The following is a 12,953-nucleotide window of genomic DNA, read 5'->3' on the forward strand; positions in this document are numbered from 1 at the left end:
CACACCTTTTGCCTTCTGTTCCACCCAATTCACGATGTCACAGTTGCAGCACCTTGTGATGCCCGCTAGACTCACCACCCAGTGCAGCAGAACCAGTCACACTACCCTAAATCCACCAGTGCTGGGAATGACAGTATGTCGTGGCGCATCACTTTCACAAGAGATGAACAGTGCCACAAAAAAGGGTTCCAGTTACAGATGGGTAGCCGTGTTGGTCTGCCATAGTCAAAACAAAAAAAATTCCTTCCAGTAGCACCTTAAAGACCAACTGTTGGTCTTTAAGGTGCTACTGGAAGGAATTTTTTTTGTTTTGACAAAAAAGGGTTGTTTGTCAATATTGTTTGTGTGTGTGCGCGTGCGTGCGTTTATCTTTTGAAATGGAAGTCTTACCAAGCCATCAAGAAAACAGTGAAGGAAATAGTTCCAGCCAGCACCTTTGTCTTCTACAATGCGCTTGTAAATTCTGAAAAGTATCTATATCAGCATAATCCAGTTTGCAGTTACATCCTGACAAATAATCCCTCACTGCTGCACATACCCTGGCATCCCTAGTTCATTTCTATGCAGCCCATTGGTTATTATCCATTATGAAGATGCTCCAAACCATTTGGCATCTTGACAAGGAGCACCCAGAGACATGCAGAGGGGTGGTGTACAAAGAGTATATATCTGGCCAGCCTTAGTTCTATCCATGCTCTGCTACATGCCTTGTTAGACTACTATAAATATGTTGTGCATGCACCTGCCTTTGGAAATGGTTCAGAAACTGATATTAGTTCAAAATAGAGTTTCAAGGCTGTTAATTGGGCACTGGGCATGTGAAATTATTTTATTCGTTCTCGTATGGTGATGTTTGCTGCTTTGGGCTTCCTTTTGGAAGGAAAGCAGCGGACAAAGAAGCACTAAATAAGGGGAAATTGAAATACACCCATTCCACCCCATTTCAGCATAATTTGCCATTTTTAATGCAAATCTGCAAAGATAGTCATTTAAATATTTTTGTGTTAAATGCTTTCACCTTGTTCAAATATGCACCTTTTAATGGATTTTGATACCTATTTTGAAATGCTGGGACATTTAGGAACTGCAAAAGCCAATGGATTAGCTACATTTCAATCCACATGTTAGTCCAAAAGATGCAAAACAAGCTCGTTTTAATCAAAATTCACCAATTCCTCAAGCATGCCAAATGCACAGTGAAACACACGCGTACAAAGATGAATTAAAAGTGGGTGTTTATAAAAACTACACATATTAACTAAGCTCCTGTCCACTGAAAAGCCCCCAGTCTAAGAGAAGCACAGACACATGCAACCACTTAAAACCTTTTACGGAAAGAAATAGCTGTGTGGCAGGAAAAGGAGCAGTGTCTCTTTAAGAGTCAACAGTAAATTAAATTGCCCAAAAGAGTGCAATAATTAGCAGTTAGTAGCTTATTAAAAGGATGGCAAAGGCCAAGCTGCCATCTGGGATCTCCATTTTCTTCTGATTGTTATTATGTCAAGATCGGCAAGTTGCATTAGCTTTCATGTCACTGGGCTTGCCCTTACTTTACATGTAAATTTTAATGAAAGATACAGCACTTTAAAAATCAGACATCCATCAGAAGTGCTATTAGCCCAGCTTTTACAAAACATATGGCCTGGTTCTCTACTTCCACATCTCTACACGCCACTGAATGCTTCAAATGAGAGAGAGAGAGCGCTTTTCAGTCATATCAATTAAATATTCACTTTGAGCAGAGTGAAACCTGAGCCCCATCAAAAACAATACACTACAATAATACATCAGAGAACAATATTTCTGCTTCTGTTTACACACAATGCAGCCATAATGTCTGCAACTCCCAGAGGAATCATTCTTCTTAATGAAAATTAAAACCAAGCCAGAGTCAGATGCTTATTCACATATAAAAAGGAGCAGTTTTAACAGACATTAACGCTGTGCTCACTCAAATTACTTGTCGGTATAATCCCTAACACGTTGTTATGCACTCTTCACTCACACATTTTATAGAGAATACCTCAACACATGAATAAAAATATATTTTACCCTGAGATTAAGAGTGCCCCTCTTTCCGACTACATTCTTAAATATTATGTGTCTTTGCCTGCTTAAAAAAAAAAAGCCCCACTGAACTATGTCTTAGCTATTTTACCTCAACTTACACTTACTTTTCATAAAATTCATAAAATTACTTTACTTACTTTTCATTAAAATTACTTACTTTTCATTAAAATTACTTACTTTTCATTAAAATTACTTACTTTTCATTAAAATTACTTACTTTTCATAAAATTCAACAGTTCAATATAGTATTGGACTGGGATTACACACACACACACACACACACACACACACACACACCTACCTACCTACCTACCTACCTATCTATCTCACTATCCAGAAAATTCAGTAACAGCAATTCTAACTCTGGTTAACAAACTGAAAATATGGTGCTCTAGTCTAACACCAATGGCCACTGCACAAGGTGCTCTATTAGATTTGTGAGAGGATGAATTTCCTTCTGCCAGTTGCCCCACATGCCGTATCCCTCCACACAGCTGAGGAAACTGGACAGTCCCTTTCCATGAGCTTCTTGGTTGTCAGGATCCAAAGCAGAAGTAAATTATTAGAAGAGGAAGAAGACAATTACACCTATTCTATCAGTCTTGGTTATAATTCATTAGATGGTGATTTGTCCTATGATTTGAAACATAGGCAGCTTGTTATTTCTTCTTTTGAGTACATATTGCCTAACATTTTGAAAACGTTAAGTGGTGCAAGTTTACCTTTCCCTCCGGGAGAAACTGTCAACCTAAGCAAAAGTCCCATTTGTCATCATATATGGAAAATGATCCCACATGTTTTCCTATATAAGACACTACCATATGGACTAGGAGCTGAGCCACCCTGCTGGTTCCTTGCTTGTCACACAGAAGGTGAACAAAGAGGAATACTGTGGCCAGACAAACAAGAGCCTAAGCCTTAGGGTCTTCCATTTCATGCCATACCTTCATATTTAGGCAATGTCTCCTCTTATGCTGAGAGTCAAAGAAATTCTCCCCGGTGCTCTAACAAACTGAAAGAATGCTTTACAATTTCTTTATTGCTAGACATAATACAAGCTAAATGGAGACCAGTAACATTGAAACAGACTCCTCACCTGTGCAATAATTTTATACGGTATGTGGACGTCACTGTTTCTGACAACTTCTGTATCTCTTTAATAGGCTCAGGACTGCAGTACCTCAAGGACTGCTTCTCCCCATATAAACTGAACCTGACTCTGTGATCATCATCTGAGGCCCTTCTTCATGTGCCTTCTCCACAAGAGGTCTCTCCAGGGAGGTTCATCTGGTATGTTCATTATATACCTTTAGGCACCAGGGGAAAACATTCCTCTTCAACCAGGCCTTTGGCTGATAAATATTCTATGGCCTTTAAAATATGTTTGTGGGAGAGGTGTTATTGGGTTTTTTTTTAACTATTTATTTTCTGCTTTTATCCTACATTGTTATGTTGTGAACCACCCTGAAATTTTCAGATGAAGTTGTTGTTGTTTAGTTGTTTAGTCATGCCCGACTCTTCGTGACCCCATGGACCAGAGCACACTAGGCACTCCTGTCTTCCACTGCCTCCTGCAGTTTGGTCAAATTCATGTTAGTAGCTTCGAAAACACTGTCCAACCATCTGGTCCTCTGTCGTCCCCTTCTCCTTGTGCCCTCTTCAGATAAAGAGCAGTATATAAATTTAATAAATAAAAATGAAATGAAATAATTGCCAGGCTAAGGCTCTCACCCCACAAAATGCTGCCACCTTTGCAGGTAGATTCTAACTATTTCCAGTTCTTTTAGATTACCTAGGAAGCTTTCATCTACATAACTGAGTCAGAGTGCTAAAGGGCCATGATATGTACATATTGATTGCATCTAACCAACACACAAATCAACAGGAGAGAGAGAGAGAGCGCACACAGGCAAGCCCATCATATTCAGAAAAGCTCCCATTGTATACATACACAGTGGTGCCCTGCAAGACGAATGCCTCGCAAGACGGAAAACCCGCTAGACGAAAGGGTTTTCCGTTTGCGATGCGCTTCACAAGACGAATTTCCCTATGGGCTTGCTTCGCAAGACGAAAACGTCTTGTGAGTCTCGCCATTCCCCCCCCCCCGCTTCCCCCCCTTTTCTAAGCCGCTAAGCCGCTAATAGCCTTTTAGCAGCCAAGCCGCTAAGCCTTTAATAGCCGCTAAGCCGCTAAACCGCTAATAGCGCTAATCCGCTTAGCCGCTAATGGGGTTGCTTCGCAAGACGAAAAAACCGCTAGATGAAAAGAATCGCGGAACGGATTCTTTTCGTCTTGCAAGGCACCACTGTATTCCAACCATTAGAAAATAACCCAAATGCCTGATAGTATTTCAGGTGTTAGGTAACATCTATGTAACAATTTCAAATAAGCCTCTTTCACAACCTGATTTTTTTCATTTAGAGTTCACGGATTAGCTGATTCTCAGAAGTAAAACCTGGGGATTTTGTGTGTGTGTAAAAAAAGACACAACTAAAAGAAAGCAATTCATCTGAAATACCATCTGCTTCACACACAAAACTGTGGGTTTTTTTAACATGTTTTCTTTAAAAAAAGAAAGAAAGAAAAGGATGGGAAATGCCAGAGTGTTTCAAAACAATATTTCAAAGAACAAAAAGTGAACTGCGTCCATTTTATAGGACAAACTAACATTTTAAGAATAATGGCCAAGGCTGGCAATGTAGATGTAATGGTGCCTTCTCCCCTTATAATTAGATTCTATTAGAGTGCAATTTTTTTAAATAATTAGTCACTGATGGCTTGCTTAAATATTTGCATAAACCCTTGGCTACTAAGCTGATCTTATTCACAAGGCTCTTAAATCCTAGTGGTGTTGCTGGCAAAGAGAAATGGAAAAATATGTTGCACATAACTCATTTAAATGCCACTAATTATTTAAGCATGCAAAAAGAAGTCAGTAATTTTCCCCTTGTCACCTGCCATTCAGCACTTTTCACCTATTTTCTCTACCTAGAATAAATCCCAGTGATGTAAATGGAACGTCCTTCCAAGAAATAGTGCTTAAGATCATTGCAGCCACAAAATATTGTCATTGTTTTATACACACACACACACACACACACACACACACACACTGCATAATGCTACAGGCTTCAGTTCTTTCTACCGCACATTACATTATACATCTTACTCTGCTTTCAAACTCATCTACAATGTAAAAATGCAAACAGCCTCAATGTGTATATTATAAATTTCTGCACATCACTAAAAACTAGGCACAAAAAAGAGGGGGGGATCTACCTAATTTCTAATCATCCCAGTTGTTCGTAAATTGTGTGCTGTTTCATGCTATAGTACAGAATCCAGATTAGCCACCAAGTGTACATTTAACAGAAAAAGACAGCAAGGGATATATGGAAATTTCGTCTGGTCTGCATTTTTAAGCAAACTGACCCAATTTGCACTTCCCAGACTAAAAGAATAATCCTTACCATGTCTACTCAGAAGTAAGTCCTATTGAGATTAATGGGTCTTATTTCTAGGTATGTGGGGTTAGGACTGCAGACTTCTACACAGATTAGAACATAATTATCCTTCAGTTTTCATACTTCTCTAAAATTGTGTGATACAGTTCTCAGGTCAAAAAAATTACCAAATTTTGTTAAAAACAAGCATTTCAGGGCAATACCATACTTTTCCGTGTATAAGACTAGGGTTTTTTACTCTAAAATAAGGTTCGAAATCGGGGGGGGGGGCTCATACACAGATAGTGCATATGCATATTTTCTCTAAATTGGAGTCCCCCAAAGTAGGGGGCGTATTATACATGGGGGCGTCTTATACACGGAAAAATACGGTATATGTTTAGAAATGGAGTAGTATTCATCCAACGTGTCCCAATAGCACAAAGATTTCCATTTCCACAATGAAACCCCCACAATCTGCACCAGAGAGTTATGGGAAACCCTAGAACAGATTTAGGCAATGCATAGGGTGGGGAGAGGAGAACACTCCACTCCCCAACCAGACATCATTGCACTGACAGAACGTTCACTTAGTGCTACTCTGGATACAACCAACTGAAATAAAGTATTATTTAAATAAAAATGGTCGTACTTCAAAACAAATGCAGATACAGAGTGGAATGAACACATGCAAAATTGACCAAAACGGCCCAGAAACAGACTGAGTCATCAGTCATCCCTACCTGCGACCAGTCCTGGCTTTCTAACAAGGGTACCTGCATGATGCACATACTTGTAAAGTGTGTGTCTGCTGTATTCCTACCTTAAAAATTTAAGTATATGCCTTTTTAAAATGTCTCTCTTGTGTCCATCTAAATAGTGTGTAGCAGTGTTCAATCCACATAGGGGGGAAAACCAATTCCAGATCATCTGTTCAGGTACACAGAAGCCCGAGAAAATATGCAATTTTGCGAAGTAAAGAGGTGGGTGAAAAATGCTAATAATACACGAATAACCCTATACGTAGCACATGTTGTGTACTGAGCATTGCACAATCCAGAGTGTGTCAGCCTGTGCATCACGTTATGCAGTTCTCTGCAAGGGGTTGAAATGGCAGGCCACAGCAAAGTCTAGATGTGCTTAAGCTCTCACCGAAATCAATAAGATATTTAAGTATCATTGATTTCAATTTGACTTTTAATGCACCTGTTAAGTTGTCTTTAGATTTCACTCACAGTCTCTTAGAACTCCACATGAATAAAAAGAAGTGAAATCCTAAGAACAGTTCACATTTACATAGCGCTTTAGAGCGTTCAGAAGTAGTCCATATGTATTACAGCAGTGTTCCTAACATCCAGCCTTGGAGAAGCCAGTTGCTGAGAGTTGAGACCATGCTTCTGGTCAGATGCTTTCTTTGCTGAAGGTTCCCTGTTAAATCCCTGGCATCTCCAGTTAGAAGGAACTAGCAGCATGTGGTGGGGGAGACCCTGTCTGAGGCAGAAATGGCCAGTCAGAGTAGATAATACCAGGCTGGGTGGATAAAAAGTGTGGCTTAATATAAGCCAGCTTCCTATTGGCTTATTATTATCCTCAGATTGTAAGTGAACCAAGACTGCATGTTTACCAAGTAAGTTTATGGCTAAGATAAGAAACTTCACAGCTCCCATTCTTTGGCTATGTGAAGCTGATAACTTTCACCAAGAATCCTGGGAATTGAAATTTCGTCAAGGGTGCTGGAAAATGTAATTTCATAAGGGATACACTACAGTTCCCATGATTCCTTGGGGAAGCAGCATGCTTTAAATGGACTTTCAATGTAGGTGTGTACACAGAATTTGCCATTGCAACACAGCAGCTTCTGGCTTCTCACATTAAAAGGAAAAATCCGAAGGCTGACCTACCAAAGTGAAATCAATGACATTAACTGGAGAGGTGGGGGGGCGAGATTGACCTGTTTTCTTTTATGGCTTCCCACATTCTATTGCACATGTGTGTGCAAGTGGAGTCATGGATTTACTGCAGTGTGCGAAGAGAAAAGAAACCAATGTGTGGTCAAACCAAGAAAGATCATAAAAACCAACACCAAAAAAAAAAAAAAAGCATGGTAGGAATGAGGAAATTTATAGTGGAATGCAACAGGAAGGTCAATTATAATTTCCTTATCTAAAGGCTGTCTACAGAACAAATGATACGGTAGAATGTGACTAGACATTAACTCAAGCTCAATAGCAAATTAGAAGGAGGTTATTTATTATCTATTTGGCCATCATTTATTTAGTGAGGCTAGAAAATACATTCTAAGTAATGGTTCTTTAATTCTCATCCTCCTCTTTATTCCTCAAGAAAGAACAGCCACTGCAGAACAAGCTCAAGTCCACCCAGCAGTTCCTGGATTTGGTGTCTCGTTCAATTCCAGATGCCATGCATGACTGCAAGGCATTGCAACAGTCAAATGACAAAATCCACATATGGAATAAATGCTTTAGAACAAATCCACTTTTCGTTTAACACTACACATCACAGCTGCTTTGCTCCCCCTTCCTGGACTTTTTTAGCTCAGTGCAGGACAGCAGCTGAGCCAAAAGTTGGCTAAGTATGTCATCCAAACCAAGCATCATGGCTAAGCTCTCTCTTCCTCAACCACAATTTGTAGCTTAGGTTTGTTCTTGGCTACAGGTCATGGTTAAGGGAAGAGAGACCTTAACCACAATTCTGGGCTCAGATGACGTGCTACGTCAAACATTGACTTAGCTGCTATCTCAAGCTGAGCTAAAATGTCCAGGGAGGAGCAAAGTGGGTGCAAGCTTCACTCCAGGATACAGAACATTCTCAGTAAAGCATTATTTGGCGTACTATGACATGCAAACCAAGCCAGTGATTGCAGGGGAATCAGGCATGTGCCTCTTCCTGCCATGAGGAAGACAACATGTTACATAGGCATTCCACATGGAGGCCATTTTTCATGCACACCTATTTCCATTATCAACCCCCTTTTTTATTTTTATTTTATTGAGGAGGAGGAAGAATCACACAAACTGGATGCATGAATGAACTTGGCCTCCATATTAAACTATTACATCATATATTAAATGAAGCAGTGCGGTGGATGTTGACCAGTTAAGCAACTGAACTGAGTCCAAAGTTCATTTGATTCCAAGAGCTCTGTATACCATACTGGCAAAACACATTGTATTTCCAAGCAAAATATTTATTGGGCAACAATGGAAAAAATACTCACACACAATAATCTCTCTGAAGAATTAATGAGTTGATTTAACTTGAATGAGTTTTCTCAGGTTCTCTTTCTTCCTCAAACACCCCCAACAAAAGACCCACAGTGGACACAAAGTGATTCTGCCTTTTTTTAACAGCCACAAACTTCTCCTGCCTGCTGATGTGTCTTAATGAGACATGCATAAAAGAGAAAACCTCTGTCTTTTGAAGAGTGGATTTTTACCCTTCTGTTAAGACTCCCCAAGTATGGTGCTCTTCCAATCATTTCGAATAACAATGGCCACTTCAGATACATTGGAGTATGTTTTCTTCATTTTAAGTTTCAGTATCATTTCTATATCTCTTTTTTTCTGAGCAGAAGACTGTTCCTCCATAAAGTGAATATGCATTGTGCCATGATCCACCCACATCCAGCTGATTCCATGTTTGGACATAACTGCACCAATACAACGCCCACAAACTCAAGATGGCAGGCCCCAGCTATTTTATTAATAGACCTACTAAGTATGCAGGCTGCGTACCTGGTGCTGGTTTCATTTACCGGTGCTGTGATACAAGGATAAAGGGCCATATCCTGTTGGACTACAACTCCCATCACCCCTGGCCACTGAACATGCTGGGCAGGGCTGATGGGAGCTGGAGTTCATCTGGAGGGCTGCAGGCTCCGCGTCCCTGCTATAACACAAGTAAGAAGTTCCAAAGATGGAGCTTGAGATCCAAGTGCCAGAAACAACAGTGGCAACTAGTTGTCCCATGCCATCAGACTGTTTCCTGTGTTGATCAAACCCGCATAGCAGCCTGTGCATTTCCAAATGTCACAGGGCAGACCACAACCCAAAATATCTTTTCTTAGGGGTCAGCAAAATAGATGATTCAGCAAAATGGTTTTCTTTTTAAATAAAAGCATTAGTATGGACCACACAGATTTTTAAAAGACGACACACAAACATTTTACAAGCATATCAACAATCAGAGCCATTCTTTTTAAAAGAAAATGATCTCTACCTTTACTTCTACCTATAAGGTATGAAGTTGTATGTCCACATAAGCACAGGTACGGAGAAGTGTCCACCGAGGGGGGAAGGCGAGAGAAAAGAGCAGGAAGGAGGATTTAAAGAAAATAACAAAAATTAAAATTAGATCACTGTGCACATCACCAACAGACAACATGAAAATAAGCATATGAACACAGCACAAAAGGGAGAAAAATACACCCAAAGCACACTTTTTAAGAAGAGGGAATAGCAAACCACACAAAACAGATAAGTAGGTAACTATTTAAGCACTTTAGCTCCAAATTTACATGGAGAAAGGCTGGTTGTGCATGCAATAGCAGCATATCAGCAACGCACAGCACACCACATCAAAACCAAAACTACACGGAAAACAAAGGTTAACACATGGGGCAAAGGGAGGGGTTTCTCCTGTGGAAATATATTGGCCCAATATTTTCCACCTACCAATAGTGGTGTAGGATAAATAAGATTGTGCAGTTGTTCCAGATACACAAACACACACGTTGTTTCTCTATATTATATTGCCACTGAATACAATATGCATTTATTGAGTCACACAGGTACGTTAGGATTTTATACACACTATATAAATATTCATCGGGATGGAACAGTGGAGAGAATTAGCTGGAAAGAAAAATACAGCCAGTTACTTGACACAATGAGATAGGTACAGGATGGTGATGGGAAGAAATGCCAGAGGTCATTGGTTCCTAGTATAGACACCAGGCAAGGGGAAGCAGGATGAAGAAACCACTGTCATTTATCAAAGGCAGGCTGAAGTCACAAGAGTGTCTTCAAACTGAATGGGCAGCAGCTTGAAACCTATGGGCCAGTGACTGAAATTGTATAAAGCAGGCATTTCACCACTTGCTTTGACAGATGCACACTCCACAATGTAATGCCTTTTCAAGAATCTGGCTGGTATAACATGAGCTTTTCATGGTTCCCGAAGAGCCTGCTGTCACAGTCCCTTTACACCCGAGTGTGGCAGTTGGGACTTGTCAACTGCAGTATTTACTCTACGGGTAGCTTACCCTACCTGGCTACAGACCAGCTGAAAAATGAAGCAGGGGTAAAGAGACAAGTGAAGAGCTCCTTGGAACCCAGCCAAGTACTCAGAATAAAAAGAAAGAAGGAAGAGAGGCTCTTAATGCAACAATAGAAGTGACAGATCAGGAACTGAGATTGGGTCCGCTAAGCTTCCTGGCAGACATCCAGGCTGCTCCACCATCTTAAAACTTAGGGGCAGACCCCACTGGACCTTAACTGTATTGTTCCACCTTTGGTTTCCACAAACTGTGAGAATGAGGAGCCTGATCTGGATTCGGACCCTAGCATGAGCGATGGAGGGCATTAGTCACTTGGCCCCTGCTACAATCTCAAACTGGTTCCAGAAACATCTGCAATTTTCCTTGGGGAGGGGTCAATACATTCACACTGAAGGTACAGTGTAGGGCAAAAGGTCAAAGCCTGCAAGGGTCCTGATCCAGATTTTGCTTCCCTGGCAATTTAAGGGGCAGGAATTTCACTCAAAGGCAAAACTATACAATTATGTACGTGTAGTTTGGCCCTTTGGAAATGTACCTGAATTTCAAATAACTGCTCAGTGGCATCACTCTGCATTGGTCTTCAAGCTTATGGTTTAAGATTTTTACATTTACTTTAACCAGAGAACTTTCACAGGTGAAATATAATTTCAGCAGTATTCTAAATTAGCCGGGCAAAATTCAGTTCTCCATTACCTGTTTAGCAATGGCTTTAGCAGAAAGATGCAACCACAACAACAATCTAGCTAGCAGAAGGATGATCTGGCAAAGCAGCACACGCTAGCATTTCATGTTTGTGCCTTACTACTGTAGCAAGGAGCCTTTTGACCCCTTTCTCATTTCATCCTACAGGGGCTTTTTTCAGACCCAGCAGGAAGACCAGTGGCAGTCTGTGCTAGCCCCACCTAACAAGATGTTCAATAAAGGGGGTTGCTTGGCAAGTAGAACTGGATTGCTCTGTGCCACATCTTAGGGCAAGGATTTTGTAGTGGCTGCAAAAGGATATGTCTCTCTTTGTGCCAATGTAGCAAATGAGAAACAATTATGTTCCAGGATAGCTTTATAGCTCTGACTTGCCTCCTACTGCTGCCATCCCAATTCAGCTCCTTGCTTCCTGACTAGAGGGGCCTCAGCTGCTTGGCCTGAATCAGCAGAGGCAGAGTGTACCTTACACATGTGGACTGAAAGAGAACTCTTGATTTGAAGGTTCAGATGATTCCTCAGTTACACTGAGTTATAGTACCTGGGACCAAAAACTTTATGGACCCACCCTTCTGATCAAGGAGCCACTTTCCTCAACTGACCCATTCAATATTTGCTTGTTGTTCGCTGAAATGGAGGGTGTGAATCCAGCATCTCTCCATCTCTGCCATATCTAGAGGTAGATCATGCCACAGCTGCATCAAATCCTCTGTCTTCCCTACCTAATTCCTGAATGTTTGCTTGCTTTTGTCCAAACTTTACACCATTACTTTCTGCCCAGCATGAGGCCAATAAGCTCCTTCTGCCAAATTCAATCAATGCACAATAACATCTGGCCCAAACGACAAAAACAAGGCTTCTGATTTAGAGGCAATTCATTGTGCAATCCAGGCCTGGGTTATACCAAACTTCATTTGTTGGAACAATGCGTTCTGAACATATTTGAATACCATAAGCTGCAGGTTGGAAACAAAAAGACCATAAGCTCTAAATTGTCTTCAAGGATCTAGGGTCATTTTGTGAAACCTGTTAAGTATGTTCTTGCAGAACATTTCCCCTGAAATGGGAAATGAAATTCTGAATACCATGTTTACCAAACAGGTAAAGAAACTGTGCCAGATTTCAAAACAAAGACAGAAAGGCTGGTGAGTATATGAAGAGAAGGAGCATGTTTTCAGTTCTCTTAATTTCCCTTTCATCGCTTCAATTCATTGTCAGAACACCTCACTTCAAACTTCCCAGAATTATACAGTTTTTTCCAGTCTGATGTCCTCCAGATATTTTAGATTACGGCTCCCATGGATCCTGTCCACAGTTGCTGGAGCAGATAGGAGCTGGAGTCCCAAACATCTAGAAGTGCCCAGGCTGTGGGGGACAGGGAGGCTGCTCTTGAGCATTGGTTGCACAGCCCAAAGTTTGGCAAGTGAGTGATGGAAAGGCAA

The 12,953-nt window shown here is 40.8% G+C and overlaps 1 protein-coding gene across 19 annotated transcripts in view; it reads right to left on the reverse strand.

The window, feature by feature from the left end:
- The window catches only part of NRXN3 (neurexin 3), a 1,192,693-nt gene that overhangs the window by 1,069,536 nt on the left and 110,204 nt on the right, over positions 1 to 12,953 (reverse strand). The gene's annotated exons all lie outside the window — the stretch shown is intronic.

The sequence above is a fragment of the Podarcis muralis genome, chromosome 1 (genome assembly GCF_964188315.1).
Source record: "Podarcis muralis chromosome 1, rPodMur119.hap1.1, whole genome shotgun sequence".
Taxonomy (NCBI): domain Eukaryota; kingdom Metazoa; phylum Chordata; class Lepidosauria; order Squamata; family Lacertidae; genus Podarcis; species Podarcis muralis.